The 12,745-nt window shown below is 55.4% G+C and overlaps 1 protein-coding gene across 2 annotated transcripts in view; it reads right to left on the reverse strand.

Annotated features, from left to right (window-relative positions):
* CLSTN1 (calsyntenin 1) overlaps positions 1-12,745 on the reverse strand; it is a 225,498-nt gene that overhangs the window by 99,267 nt on the left and 113,486 nt on the right. Inside the window, exon 20 of one of the 2 annotated variants that reach the window (XR_010745249.1) lies at positions 8,886-8,905. The exons of the other annotated variant lie outside the window; for it this stretch is intronic. The gene's annotated coding sequence lies outside the window, so the exon portion shown is untranslated. Of the gene's footprint in view, positions 1-8,885; positions 8,906-12,745 lie in introns of those variants that run through there. 2 annotated transcript variants of the gene reach the window in all.

Raw genomic sequence — 12,745 nt, forward strand, 5'->3', positions numbered from 1 at the left:
TGTGTTCTCAGCCAGATCTTTATCTGCTTTGTCAGCTCAGGCCAGTGTCACCCAAACCTTGCTGAGCAGTGGACTGCACCTGTGGTGCATAAACTGAATTAATTGCAAGGAGATGCAGAGGCTGACTGTTCAGTGATGCCTCACTCCCTCCCTGCACCCATTTCTCTTGTGTTCAAGAGGCAGTCGAGACCCTGGCTTGTGTCACTGTCATAAATTTGTCAGTTCTTACTTGTGCTGCGTCAGGCTGTCAGCAGAGCTTCATTGAGGATTTTACCTGCTCAACGTGGGGGTTTTGGTGTCGTGAGAGGACGGAGATCTGCCCACATCTCAGGTAATGGCTGAGCCATTAAGCTGCTCCTCACTCATTTTAATTCCTTGTGGTAACAGGTAAAATCAAATTAATCCCTGGATACTGGAAGTCCCCAGGGAGATGTGGTCACTGGGGCTCAGGGGCTGGGTTAGACCCTGGGCAGTGCAGCTCCTCGCTGTGCCCAGCACTCTGTGACTCCTCCCTGGGGGCTCTGGTTGCTGCCCTCAGCACTTGGGTGTATAAATAACTCGGTGCCTCATGGCTTTGGGACGCTGTTTATACCCCAGTGGCTGCCACGCCGTGTGCCAAGGTTATAAATACCCCGCTGCGTCTAGACTGGGTCTGAACTGGGCATTGGGCACCCAGACTGATGGGAGGAGGGGTTTCATCTCCCAGCACAGAGGAGGAGCCCCAAAGTGTTTGATCAGGGCTCCAGAGGGGCTTGGCAAGAGCCTCCTCTGCTCCTGCTGTGGCACACAGCAGCACTGGCCCCGCTCTCCGAAGGGGCCTTGGAAAATCCCTTCCTGCAGAGCTGCTGGGCACCCAGCCCAGAGGAAATACCTGACCTTACCCCTTCCTGATGGGCTTCAATGCCCCTTTGAGTGCAAGGGCTCCAAAACATCACAGCCTCACCTCCAGGGCCAGGGCTGGGACAGCCGTGGGCTGCAGCTGGAAGGGGAGGACAAAGCAGAATGATCTGCCTGCTAAAACCACAGTGCTGCAGCTGCAGCAGGAGCCTCTGCAGGCAAACAGGGTCAGGAGCAAAGCTGATGCATTTCCCCATGCGAGGTGAGGGTGAGAATTTGTATTTTGATACAGGACAGTGAAGCTTGTCTGTGACTGTGGGAACTCTGTCCCACTGCTGGGTGTCCCTGGAGCTGAGAGCTCTCCTGACAGGTGATGGGGCTGTTCCGTGATGGACAAATGACAGAACGGGGGATCACAGCTCACCTCAGAGCACGGGCCATAAACACTTTCTGTGTCAACACTGGTCAAACCCCACGGGCCACAACCTCAGGCAGTGCCATGGTAAAGCCTCCTGAGGCTTCACAGCGCTGCTCCTCCCTGACCAGGGCCACAGCATTTCCTGGGGGAACAGGGATCAGGAGAGGGGTTTTGGGGCTTGCCTGTGAATGTGGCACATCTCAGTGTGGCTGTGGTGTGCAGGGCAGGGAGCACAGAGCTGCCAGCCAGTCCCTGGTGATTTACTGGATGCAGCTTACAGCCTTGGAAAGGTTTTCCTGTGGTCGTGACACACCAAGCAGCAACACTGCCAGCACTGTGTTTTGGCCTGGGAGATGAGCACGGTTGTTCTGGGGGCTGCAGGAGCCCTGACAGTGTCCTCTGTACCCAGACAGTGCTCCTTGTGACCGCAGTCAGGGGCTGGAACTGGGATTGCTGGGTGCTGCCAGCAATCCCCTGCAGGGATGGAGGGCTCTGTGAGCTGTCCTTGCACCTCAGCTGGAGCTGTGGCTCTGGAGCAGTGTCCTGCAGGGCTGTGTGCCTGTGGCACTCCCAGAGTGTGTCAGAGCAGACAGAGGGTCCATCCCAGGGGGGCACTGGGGTGCTGCCTTTGCCTCGTGCCTTTTTGGGGTTGGGAGAAGCAGAGGCTGGGGATGCTCAGGGGTTTGCGTGTGAGCTGAGGGCTGAACGAGGCGCCTGTGTGGGGATTCTCTCCGAGCTCTCCGGTGCTCTGCGATGTCCTGGCTGGGTGCAAAGCTCATTTCCTCAGCCCCCGGCCCCAGCTCTGCCCCCCAGCTCCCCCTGCCCCGAGGTGAGGAGTGTTTGAGCTGTCACCTGGGCGACAGCTAAACACTGGCTTCAGATCCTGCTTGTAAAAGAGCCCAGCACCGGGATGGGGCAGGGGCAGGGGGCTGAGGCAGGGGGATGAGGCAGGGGGAAGGGGGCTGAGGCAGGGGGATGAGACAGGGGCAGGGGGCTGAGGAAGGAGGATGAGGCAGGGGGAAGGGGCTGCCCCTGCCCCGGGCAGTCCCATAAAGGGCTCAGTAAAAAGCTGCCTGAGAAGCCACACTGGCTGCAGCTCAGCCCGTGCCCGGAGCCCAGAGCTGTGCCAGGCTGAGGCTCAGGGCTCCCCTGCTCCTTCAGCTCCTGCACCATCACACCCCCTCACCTGGCACCTCTCTGCGCTGCCCTAAGGGGGCTCCAGGAACACAGGGAAGGAGGCAGGCTGAGCACAGGCTGTTCCCGAGGACCCCCAAGGCACTGCAGCCTCTGGGCACTCCCCTCGGAGCCTCTGGGCACCGATCTGGGTCTCTGGCACCCAAAGCACTGCTCGAATTCAGTCTGTGATACTTCCTCCGGGGTTTGTCCCTGAAACTGCCGGCTGAAGGAGCAGGGAGCAGTGGGGAGCTGCAGCCGGGACAGGGCTGTGGCTCCGTGTGTCACCCGGGCTCACACACTCACCCCGGGGCGAATGAAGGGTTTGCACAAGTGCGTAAAGTATGAGGCAAAGCCCCACCTGAGCCTCAGCATCCTGCCGCACGTCCCTGGCCCCTGCAGGGCTCGGTGGTGGCTCGGTGTGACACGGAGCCATGGCAGGGGTGTGACACAGAGCCATGGACAGGAGTGTGACAGAGCCATGGACAGGAGTGTGACAGAGCCATGGCAGGGGTGTGACAGAGCCATGGCAGGAGTGTAACACAGAGCCACGGACAGGGGTGTGACACAGAGCCATGGCAGGGGTGTGACAGAGCCAGGGACAGGGGTGTGACACAGAGCCAGGGACAGGAGTGTGACAGAGCCATGGACAGGGGTGTGACATAGAGCCATGGACAGGAGTGTGACACAGAGCCATGGCAGGGGTGTGACAGAGCCAGGGACAGGGGTGTGACAGAGCCATGGGCAGGAGTGTGACACAGAGCCATGGCAGGGGTGTGACAGAGCCATGGACAGGAGTGTGACAGAGCCAGGGACAGGAGTGTGACAGAGCCAGGGACAGGAGTGTGACACAGAGCCAGGGACAGGAGTGTGACAGAGGCATGGCAGGGGTGACACAGAGCCATGGGCAGGGGTGTGACACAGAGCCATGGCAGGGGTGTGACAGAGCCATGGGCAGGGGTGTGACACAGAGCCATGGACAGGGGTGACACAGAGCCAGGGACAGGGGTGTGACAGAGCCAGGGACAGGGGTGTGACACAGAGCCATGGGCAGGGGTGTGACAGAGCCATGGACAGGGGTGTGACACAGAGCCAGGGACAGGGGTGTGACAGAGCCATGGACAGGGGTGACACAGAGCCATGGGCAGGGGTGTGACAGAGCCATGGCAGAGACTCCTTCAGCCAGAGGAGCTGCAGCACGCGGCACTTATGGGAGGGACGGGACTGTGTGTGACGAGCAGCATGAGGTCACTGTTCAGTCCCCTTTGGGTGACATACATCCACAGGCTGCCCTTTGCCTTGAACGCACTAATCCATTTCTCAAAATCTGCTCGTGCTGCTTCCCCTTCTTCCCTCTTAACCCGTTCTCAGCCTTTGCCTTTCCTCATTGTTTCAGGCAGGGGTGACAAAGGAGTGTGAAGTACCCCAAATAATGGCATTTTCCACAGAGTCACCTGTTCCCTTCAGTGGGCAGCACACGCCAAGGTCACCCCCTGCAGCCAGCTGTTACCAGCTCTATAAATCCATGGAACAGGACTAATTCTCCTGCCCTTCCCTGCCTCATCCCCTCAGGCTGGGAGCCGGGTAGGTCTTGCGATGGGATTAAATCTGCGGTGGAAGCCCGAGGACCAGATGAAAAGGTGGCGTTTGGGGCACATTTCAGCCCAGCTGTTGGAAGGGCTGGTGAACCGAGCAGAGTGATGTGCCCAGGGCACAAAGACGTGCCCTGGCTCCAGCTTTTGTTTCCCACCGTAAATGGAGTGGGAACAGAGAGGCTGGGCACTGACCACAGGCTTTCCATAGGTCGAGTTATTAAATCTGCCATGGGTGGGTTTATTCTGAGATTGCAGAGAGCCGGGATCCCTCCTGCTCTGCTCCTCCTGCCTGTGGCCAAGGAAAGAGCAAGAGAAGGAGAAAGGAAATGAACACAACAGAGAAGTTGACATAAAAGTGCTTTATATCATCTCCTATAAAACAGGCCATAAATCCCTGCCCTCCTGCTCCACCCCTCACATGGTTTTCATTTCACTGGCTGCCTGGGAAGCACACAAGTGGAGGGTACAAGGCACAAATTCTTGGTGGGAGAGGTTCCCCTTCCCTACAGGCTTCCTACTCACACCTTGTCCCTGTGCCTACAGCACAGCATTCTCCTCTGGTGAGTCACCACACCCTGGAGCGAGCCAGCATCTGCCTGCATCTGCCTGCATCTGCCTGCATCTGTCTGCATCTGCCTGCATCTGTCTGCATCTGCCTGCCCTCGCCCTGCCCCAGGAGCCCCGGGTGGGAGCACTTGGGACACTGGATGTGCTCTTCAGCACCAGGAAAAAGGGAAAGGATCGAGCTTTGAGAGCTCCTTCTGTTCAGGTTTGGTCCCAAAAGAAGTGCTGAGATGTTTCAGGGATTGCAGTTTTATTCTGGAGTTCCTGGGGGAGCCGGCTGAGGGTGTTTCTGGAAGGATCTGGAGATGGACAGTGTCAGAGCCACAGGACAAGGGGCAGTGCCCATGAAGCTGTGACAATAGGACACACAGTCCTGGAGGGTTCATCGCTGCTTTGCAAGAGCCTCGCTGGCTCATTGCTCCTGTATCCATTTGTAACGTTACAGAACATATTCAAATGAAAATCCTCATTCACTGAACAGAACACAGATCCAGGGGAAAATATGTTCAAATTGTAGCAGTTACTGCTTTTGTTTCTATAAAACTTAATCCTCATCTCGGGCTGTTAGAGCAGATTCTTTCAAGGCCGTGCTGGACAGAAGATTTACTGAGATGGATCTGAAGGTCAGGCAGGGCTTTAATGGGCAGTGAGAGCCTTGGTGATTTCAGAGTCTGCACAGACCTCAGGGCAGGAGCAGGGTGTCAGGGAGGAGGGAAAGGAGGAGGTCCTGGAGTGACCCAATGAACCTTGGGGAAAAGGCAGGGAAAATTCTGGGTTACAGCTTTGTTACTTAATTCTGGAGTGAGGACAGCAAAGATGAAGACTCAGGAAAGGTTGGAAAGGGTTGTTCAAAGCTAAGCTAATGACAATAAAAAAGCACATGTGGAAGGCAATAAAACTGATGGGATGGGCAGCCATTTTACTGAGCACTTTATGCTGATGTTAGCTAATAAAACAGCAGAGCCTTTGGTAACTGAGCTCCTCTGAGCATTCCATCCTCTCTTCGGTTATTCAATTCCTCTTCAAAAACAACCCGTCCTTATTTCTAAGGGAAAGATTGCATCAAGCCATTATCTGCAAATCCAAGGAGGTGAGAGATGTTGTTGAGATGAAGGATATTTCATCCTTGCAGGTGTTTTAGTTAAACTGCAGAGAACCACGAACATGGCAAGCAGATATTCAGAACACTGTCACACCGGGGATGTTCCCACCATGATTCTGCTGTAATTACACCTGGGGGATGACAAGAGCACGTAGGTGATGCAGCTGTCACCACGATACCAGGGCTTAAATTGGAAGCAACTCTCGTTCTGCTACACAACAATATTCTGTTCACTGCCTTACAGCAGTGCCTTTAGTCCCCAGCAGGCAGCAATGTCCCCACTGGCTTTGGCAGAGCCCCTGGTGCAGCTCTGGCAGTTTAACCTGGGAGGAGGCCCAGAGATGCTGTGTGGAAGGTGGTGGTGACATGGTCGGTGACTCTCCCCTTTGCTGTGCTCCTCCCAGCCTGGGCAGGGTGGGAGCACCAGACTGGCCCCTGCACCTCGTCCTTCCCCCACCCAGCCCCACTCCCCGTTCACCAGATGTTTGGTCCCTGAGCTCACTCCTGAATGGGCTCCAGGTAGCTCCTTCTGCTTCAGCTGCTCCTCCTGAGCCCTGGATCACTGGCCCTCCTCCCACATGTTTCCCATTAGTCCTGCTCTTGCCTGCAGAGGAGCTCGCTGTGGGGATGGAGGGAAGCTGGCTCACACAGGGGATGCTGCTGCTCTGCTCCATTGATTTCCTTTGGATCCTGAAAAATCGGGGTTCTTTCTGCCTGCACTTGGCTCTGTCCCCTATATCTGACTCTGTCCCCTGTATCTGACTCCATACCCTATATCTGACTCCATACCCTCTGTTTGGCTCCGTGGGCTGCCAAGGGCAGAGGAGCTCTGCTCACCCACTGCCCTCCAGCAGGGCTGGCTCCTGGGAGGCTCCTGGTGCTGCTGACAGACCCCAGGGGCTTTCAGAGGTGTCTCAGCCCTTGCCCAGAGTGTGAAGCCCCAGGAATTCCTGCAGAAGCAGGGCTGGCTGTCGCAGTCAGTGGTGTCTGAGTCAGCACCAGCCCAGGCTGGCCAGGCTCTGAACAGCTTCCCAAGGGCTCTCAGTCCCCTCTTCCCACTGATCACACCTCCTGCTCTAGGGAAAACCTTGGGCCCTAGTGGCATCTCCTCACCATAAGCTCGTGAATCCAGCTCCAGGGTAGTGTGGGAAAAACGCCTTTTGCCAGGTATAATTTTACCATTTTCCCTTTCCCCTGGATGCCCACCTTGTTCCTCCCGGGGTGGGTCAGCATGACCCAGTGTTTAAACTGACAGCTGCTGCCCGGTGCCTTGGCCCTGAGCGTGGAACTGGAACTATTTTAGCAATGACAAGATGTTTAGGAGCAGAGGCCAAGTCTTGGAACATGTGTAGCACCCGAGTGCAGCTGGCTGAGGGAGCTGTGGGTGTGACAGACAAATGCTGACCTTGGGGCAAGGCAGAGTGCCCTGGCCTCGGCCCTGCCTGCTCCTTTCCTGCCTCATCTTTCCACGTGGGAAACAGGAGGAGTCAGTAATCACTCCCTGCAGAACGACAGAAGGAATTCAAAGTGTCTGCCTTTTCTCCACAGCCTTCAGGATGTCCATTAGATCACTCCAAGTCCTCTCAAGGAAGTTTTGCTGACAGAACAGCCCAGTGATGTGTCTCCTCACTGTGCCCTGCTGCGTGACCACATGCGTTCTTCACTTTGCCTTCGGATGCTCTTTTGGACAGACATTTCTCCCAAGTTCTGAGCAATGACCTGGGCCATTCTGAGGGCAGGTAAGTGCTACCAGGATGTTCATCACCACCAGGGACATTTCTCTGATGGTGCTCCTGGCAGGGAGGCACTTTGGGAAGAGTGTCAGCCTCCCACAGACACCCACTTCCAGCAGGCTCTTGCATTCCTTTCACCAGGTGCTTTGGCTGCTCTAAGTTCAGACCTTCAGCGTTCTCAGGAAGGAAACAGAATTCCTCATGCTCCTGTGTTGCTGTTTTTAATTTGATGCCAGAGAATAGCAGGGTTGCAGGCCCCTGTCTGTTGGTTTGGAGTATTTTAGCAGTATTTCACCTAACTCAGGGCTTGAGACAGATCTGTTACAGGAATGTCAGACCCAGCTCCAGCTGCAGTCAGTGGAAAAAGAGGAACTGCCTTGAGTGGGAGCTGGACTGGGACCCAAAACAGTGAGTGCAGTGGTGCTGCAATGTCTTTCATCTCAGAGATGCTGGGTGAGATCCAGGCTATGCTGGTAATGGTTGGGGAGCTGCCAGTTCCTAATGATGTGGAACAAGCTGGTGACTCCTTGCTCCAGTTTGTAGGAAGCCACCAGACAAAACAAGTCCCAGGAATAGCCAGCTCAACCCTTTCCTGGTTGGGTTCATGCTGTACTGGCATGGGAGTAATTTAGGAACTTCCCCTGATGTGGCTCCTGCGGTGTCTGATCTGTGGAGGCCACAACGTCTCTGTGCACATTTATCCTCATGGAATTCCCTAGAAATGCTCCACAGGCTGTACCAGCAGTGTCTGGAACACTGAATTTCCCCAGATCTGGCCCACTCTGCTGGTGCTTCGATAGGTTCTCAGTGTGACACAAAGCCTGCCCTCCTCTGGTTCCCCTGGCTGTCCCTTCTGAGCTCCCCGAGGTGAGGGATGGAGGAGCAGCACATCCCAGTGCTGTCTGTGCCTCGGGAGCTGCAGCCAGAGCTGTCCCCTGGGCTCCCCGAGGTGAGGGATGGAGGAGCAGCACATCCCAGTGCTGTCTGTGCCCCAGGAGCTGCAGCCAGAGCTGCTCCCCGAGGTGAGGGATGGAGGAGCAGCACATCCCAGTGCTGTCTGTGCCCACGGGGGCTGCAGCCAGAGCTGCCCCTGAGCTCCCTGAATTGAGGGATGGAGGAGCAGCACATCCCAGTGCTGTCTGTGCCCCGGGAGCTGCAGCCAGAGCTGTCCCCTGAGCTCCCCGAGGTGAGGGATGGAGGAGCAGCACATCCCAGTGCTGTCTGTGCCTCGGGAGCTGCAGCCAGAGCTGTCCCTGAGCTCCCCGAGGTGAGGGATGGAGGAGCAGCACATCCCAGTGCTGTCTGTGCCCCGGGAGCTGCAGCCAGAGCTGTCCCTGGGCTCCCTGAATGGAGGGATGGAGGAGCAGCACATCCCAGTGCTGTCTGTGCCCACGGGGGCTGCAGCCAGAGCTGCTCCCCGAGGTGAGGGATGGAGGAGCAGCACATCCCAGTGCTGTCTGTGCCCCGGGAGCTGCAGCCAGAGCTGTCCCTGGGCTCCCCGAGGTGAGGGATGGAGGAGCAGCACATCCCAGTGCTGTCTGTGCCCCAGGAGCTGCAGCCAGAGCTGTCCCCTGAGCTCCCCGAGGTGAGGGATGGAGGAGCAGCACATCCCAGTGCTGTCTGTGCCCCAGGAGCTCAGACACACGGGGTGGCTGAAGCAAGGAAGAGGTTCTCCAGCACAGTCCCTACCAACCCCAAACTGAGATCAGCACCAGTGGGGAAGGAGGGCCATTCCACTGCCCAGCACATCTGTACAGCTGTTGAGGCTGTGCAAGCAGGTACAAGCCAGCACAGCTCCTCGTTCCACCTGGCTGGGGAAAAGGAAAATCAAGGTGATGGTGCCCAGGAAGCTGGGAGCACTTTTGGACTAATGCCCAGGTGAGGTGGCCAAACAGTGCAATGTCTCTGTGTGCCGGGGCTTCAGAGTGAGTCATCGATTGTCTGAGCTTTTTAGAACTGACCTCTCCTTTGGGATGTGTGTGGTGAAGGGGAACAGGAGCCACAAGACTGAGCATCTCCAAGGGTCCGGGGTGGGTGACAGGCGTTCACAGGCAAAGCTGGAGGGGCAGCCAGAGCACACAAGATCAAACCTGCTCTTTGGAATTTTTCAGTTATTGATGCCAATCCCCTGTGACTTTTTAATTTTAAAGGTTATTGTTTTTGCCTTACTGGTATGGTTCCTGGTCTGAGTGCAAGACTCACTCGTTCTGCTTGTTTGGATCGTCTTGGAACATCACTGGCCCTCACTATTGGGATGACAGACAGCGCTTTTATCTTCAGTGGGGATTTCACCAGCACCCAGCTCCCCGGTGGGCGCTCCTATCGCTGCTCCTGCAGTGCTCTCTGCTGGGGACCGGCAGGGCTGCGGGCTGCTGCTGCCCGGACTGCGGCCAGCCCGCGGGCAGGAGAGATGTGTACAGCCAGCCCAGGGGCAGGAATGATGTGTACAGCCAGCCCCACGGGAGAGGGACGATGTGTGCATCCAGCCCAGGGGCAGGAATGATGTGCACAGCCGGCCCCACGGGAGGGGAACGATGTGTACATCAGCCCCACGAGAGAGGAAAGATGTGCACATCCAGTCCCACGGGAGGGGAACGATGTGCACATCCAGCCCCACGGAGAAGTCCGATGTGCACAGCCAGCCCAGGGGCAGGAAAGATGAGCACATCCAGCCCAGGGGCAGGAAAGATGTGTACATCCAGCCCCACGGACTGAGGAATGATGTGCACATCCAGCTCATGCAATGCTCCAGTGACCGTGTGCATGCAGCCCTGCAGCCCTGCAGCCGTGCAGCCATGCAGCCCTGCAGCCCTGCAGTCATGCAGCCATACAGCCCTGCAGCCGTGCAGCCATGGAGCCATGCAGCCATGCAGCCCGGTAGCCATGCAGCCGTGCAGCCCTGCAGCCGTGCAGCCCTGCAGCCCTGCAGCCGTGCAGCCATGCAGCCATGCAGCCCTGCAGCCATGCAGCCCTGCAGCCATGCAGCCGGGCTAAGGAGCGGCCCGGAGCACAGCCCGGGCCCGCAGCCGGGAGCATCCCGCGTGTGCCGCTCGTGGGCGAGCTCGGCAGGGCAGTGACAGCCGTGTCCCCTGCTGCTGGCAGCGCTGCCGGCCACGGCACGAGGGACAGCCATCACCGAGACACGGAGCCACGGGCTGGGGTCAGCTGCAGACTCGGGGTTGGTGCCAGCAGCGCTTGTGTCACCTCGGGAGCGGCCCGGGGACAGCGCAGTCCCGCCGCTCCCAGCAGAGGGCGGGGGAAAAAAGGACACTTTTGGTTAAAATCTCCGTCAGCCCGGGCTCTAGAGCCGGGATCCTTCACTGAGCACAGCCTGAGAGAGCAGAGGAACAGCGACACAATCCAACAGGGTGATGGAATCAGTGCCTCGAGCACAGAGATGTGTTAACGGGGTCCTCTGTGTCCCGGTTCCCAGCTCCCTCCGGAGCCTTCTCCTCCCCAGACTGCTTTTACTCTTACCTCCATCGCATGACCCAAAGGGGTTACTCTTTAGAGAAATCTCTTCGTTTTCTCATCATTTTACGTCTTTACTATATTTACAGCAGCAAGCCCGTACTGCAGCCTGGATCTGAAGTGTATGTTCCATGTCACTACAAAGAGTAACTCCAGTTATGGATCTCAGCTGTGGTTTGGGCTGTTCAGGGTCCCAGGAGGAACGGGGACCAGGGTCAGAGCTGTACCTTCGCCTCAGAGGCTGTTTGCACTCGATGCTCTCTTCATTCCTTGTTTTCAGCAAAGTCCATGGAGTAAGGATCCCATCACTCCCGCCCACGGACTGACTGGGCTTTAGTAAATCATTGCTGGTGGAGCTCACGGACCGGTTCAGGCCGTCCTGAACCTCAGCGTTCAGCACCAGCACCTCCAACAGAAACGTGAAGTTCTGAAAGCTTCTTTGGAGACTGAGGATAAGTGGACCAAGCACCCAGACCCCGGTGACCCACCGGGGACCCGGGCACTGCCTCTTCTCTTGGGTTTAAGCCATCAATCTGTGTGTCCCTCTGAACGGGCTGACATTTAAATGCTGGGAATGTGCACACCCAAACGGCAGACTCCGGTTCCCGGCAGGTTCAGGATTGAGAGTTTGATTTGTGTCATTAAGGCAGGAGGGAAATTCACATCTGGCTCTGAATTTCAGCTAGGAAGCTTTTCAAGCGTCTTGTCAAGGGCAATAGAAAACTCATGTGCATGAAAAACATGGAGACCTCGAGCCTATTTGAAGATTTTAACCTTTTCTTCGGTATGTTAACGTTTAAAAGCCGGGCACTCAGAAATATCCCGGCTCTGTAGTTAACCCCCGCCCACACACCCATGGCATCTGTCCCCAGAGGGGTAAATAATTCATTTTTATTTATTTATTGGGGACAAAATCCGGGACAAAACTTTCCCACCTCCTGCAGAGGGGTAAATAAATAATTTATATTTATTTATGGGGGACAAAACCCTCCCACCCTTTAGAGAGGGGTAAATAATTAATTTTTATTTATTTATTGGGGACAAAACCCTCTCACCCTTTACAAAGGGGTAAATAACTCATTTTATATTTATTTATTGGGGACAAAACCCGGGATAAAAACCTTCCCACCTCCTGCAGAGGGATAAATAAAGAGGTTTTTATTTGTTTATGGGGTACAAAATCCTCCCACCCTTTGCAGAGAGGTCAATAAATAATTTATATTTATTTAGGGGGGACAAAACCCTCTCACCCTTCACAAAGGGGTAAATAACTCATTTTATATTTATTTATTGGGGACAAAACCCGGGACAAAACCTTCCCACCTCCTGCAGAGGGGTAAATAAATATTTTTATTTATTTATGGGGAACAAAACCCTGTCACCCTTTACAGAGGGGTAAATAAATACATTTATTTATTTATGGGGGACAAAACCCTCTCACCCTTTACAAAGGGGTAAATAATTCATTTTTATTTATTTATTGGGGACAACACCCGGGACCAAACCTTCCCAACCTCCTGCAGAGGGGTAAATAATTTATTTTTATTTTTATTTATTTGTTGGGGACAATACCCGGGATAAAACCCTCCCACCCTTTACAGAGGGGTAAATAATTCATTTTTATTTATTTATTGGGGACAACACCCGGGACCAAACCTTCCCAACCTCCTGCAGAGGGGTAAATAATTTATTTTTATTTTTATTTATTTGTTGGGGACAATACCCGGGATAAAACCCTCCCACCCTTTACAGAGAGGTAAATAAATAATTTATATTTATTTAGGGGGGACAAAACCCTTCCACGGAATTTCGGCTGGCCGGTGACGTCACTGAGGGGGCGTGTCCTGCGCCG

Source organism: Sylvia atricapilla, chromosome 22, assembly GCF_009819655.1.
Source record: "Sylvia atricapilla isolate bSylAtr1 chromosome 22, bSylAtr1.pri, whole genome shotgun sequence".
NCBI lineage: Eukaryota > Metazoa > Chordata > Aves > Passeriformes > Sylviidae > Sylvia > Sylvia atricapilla.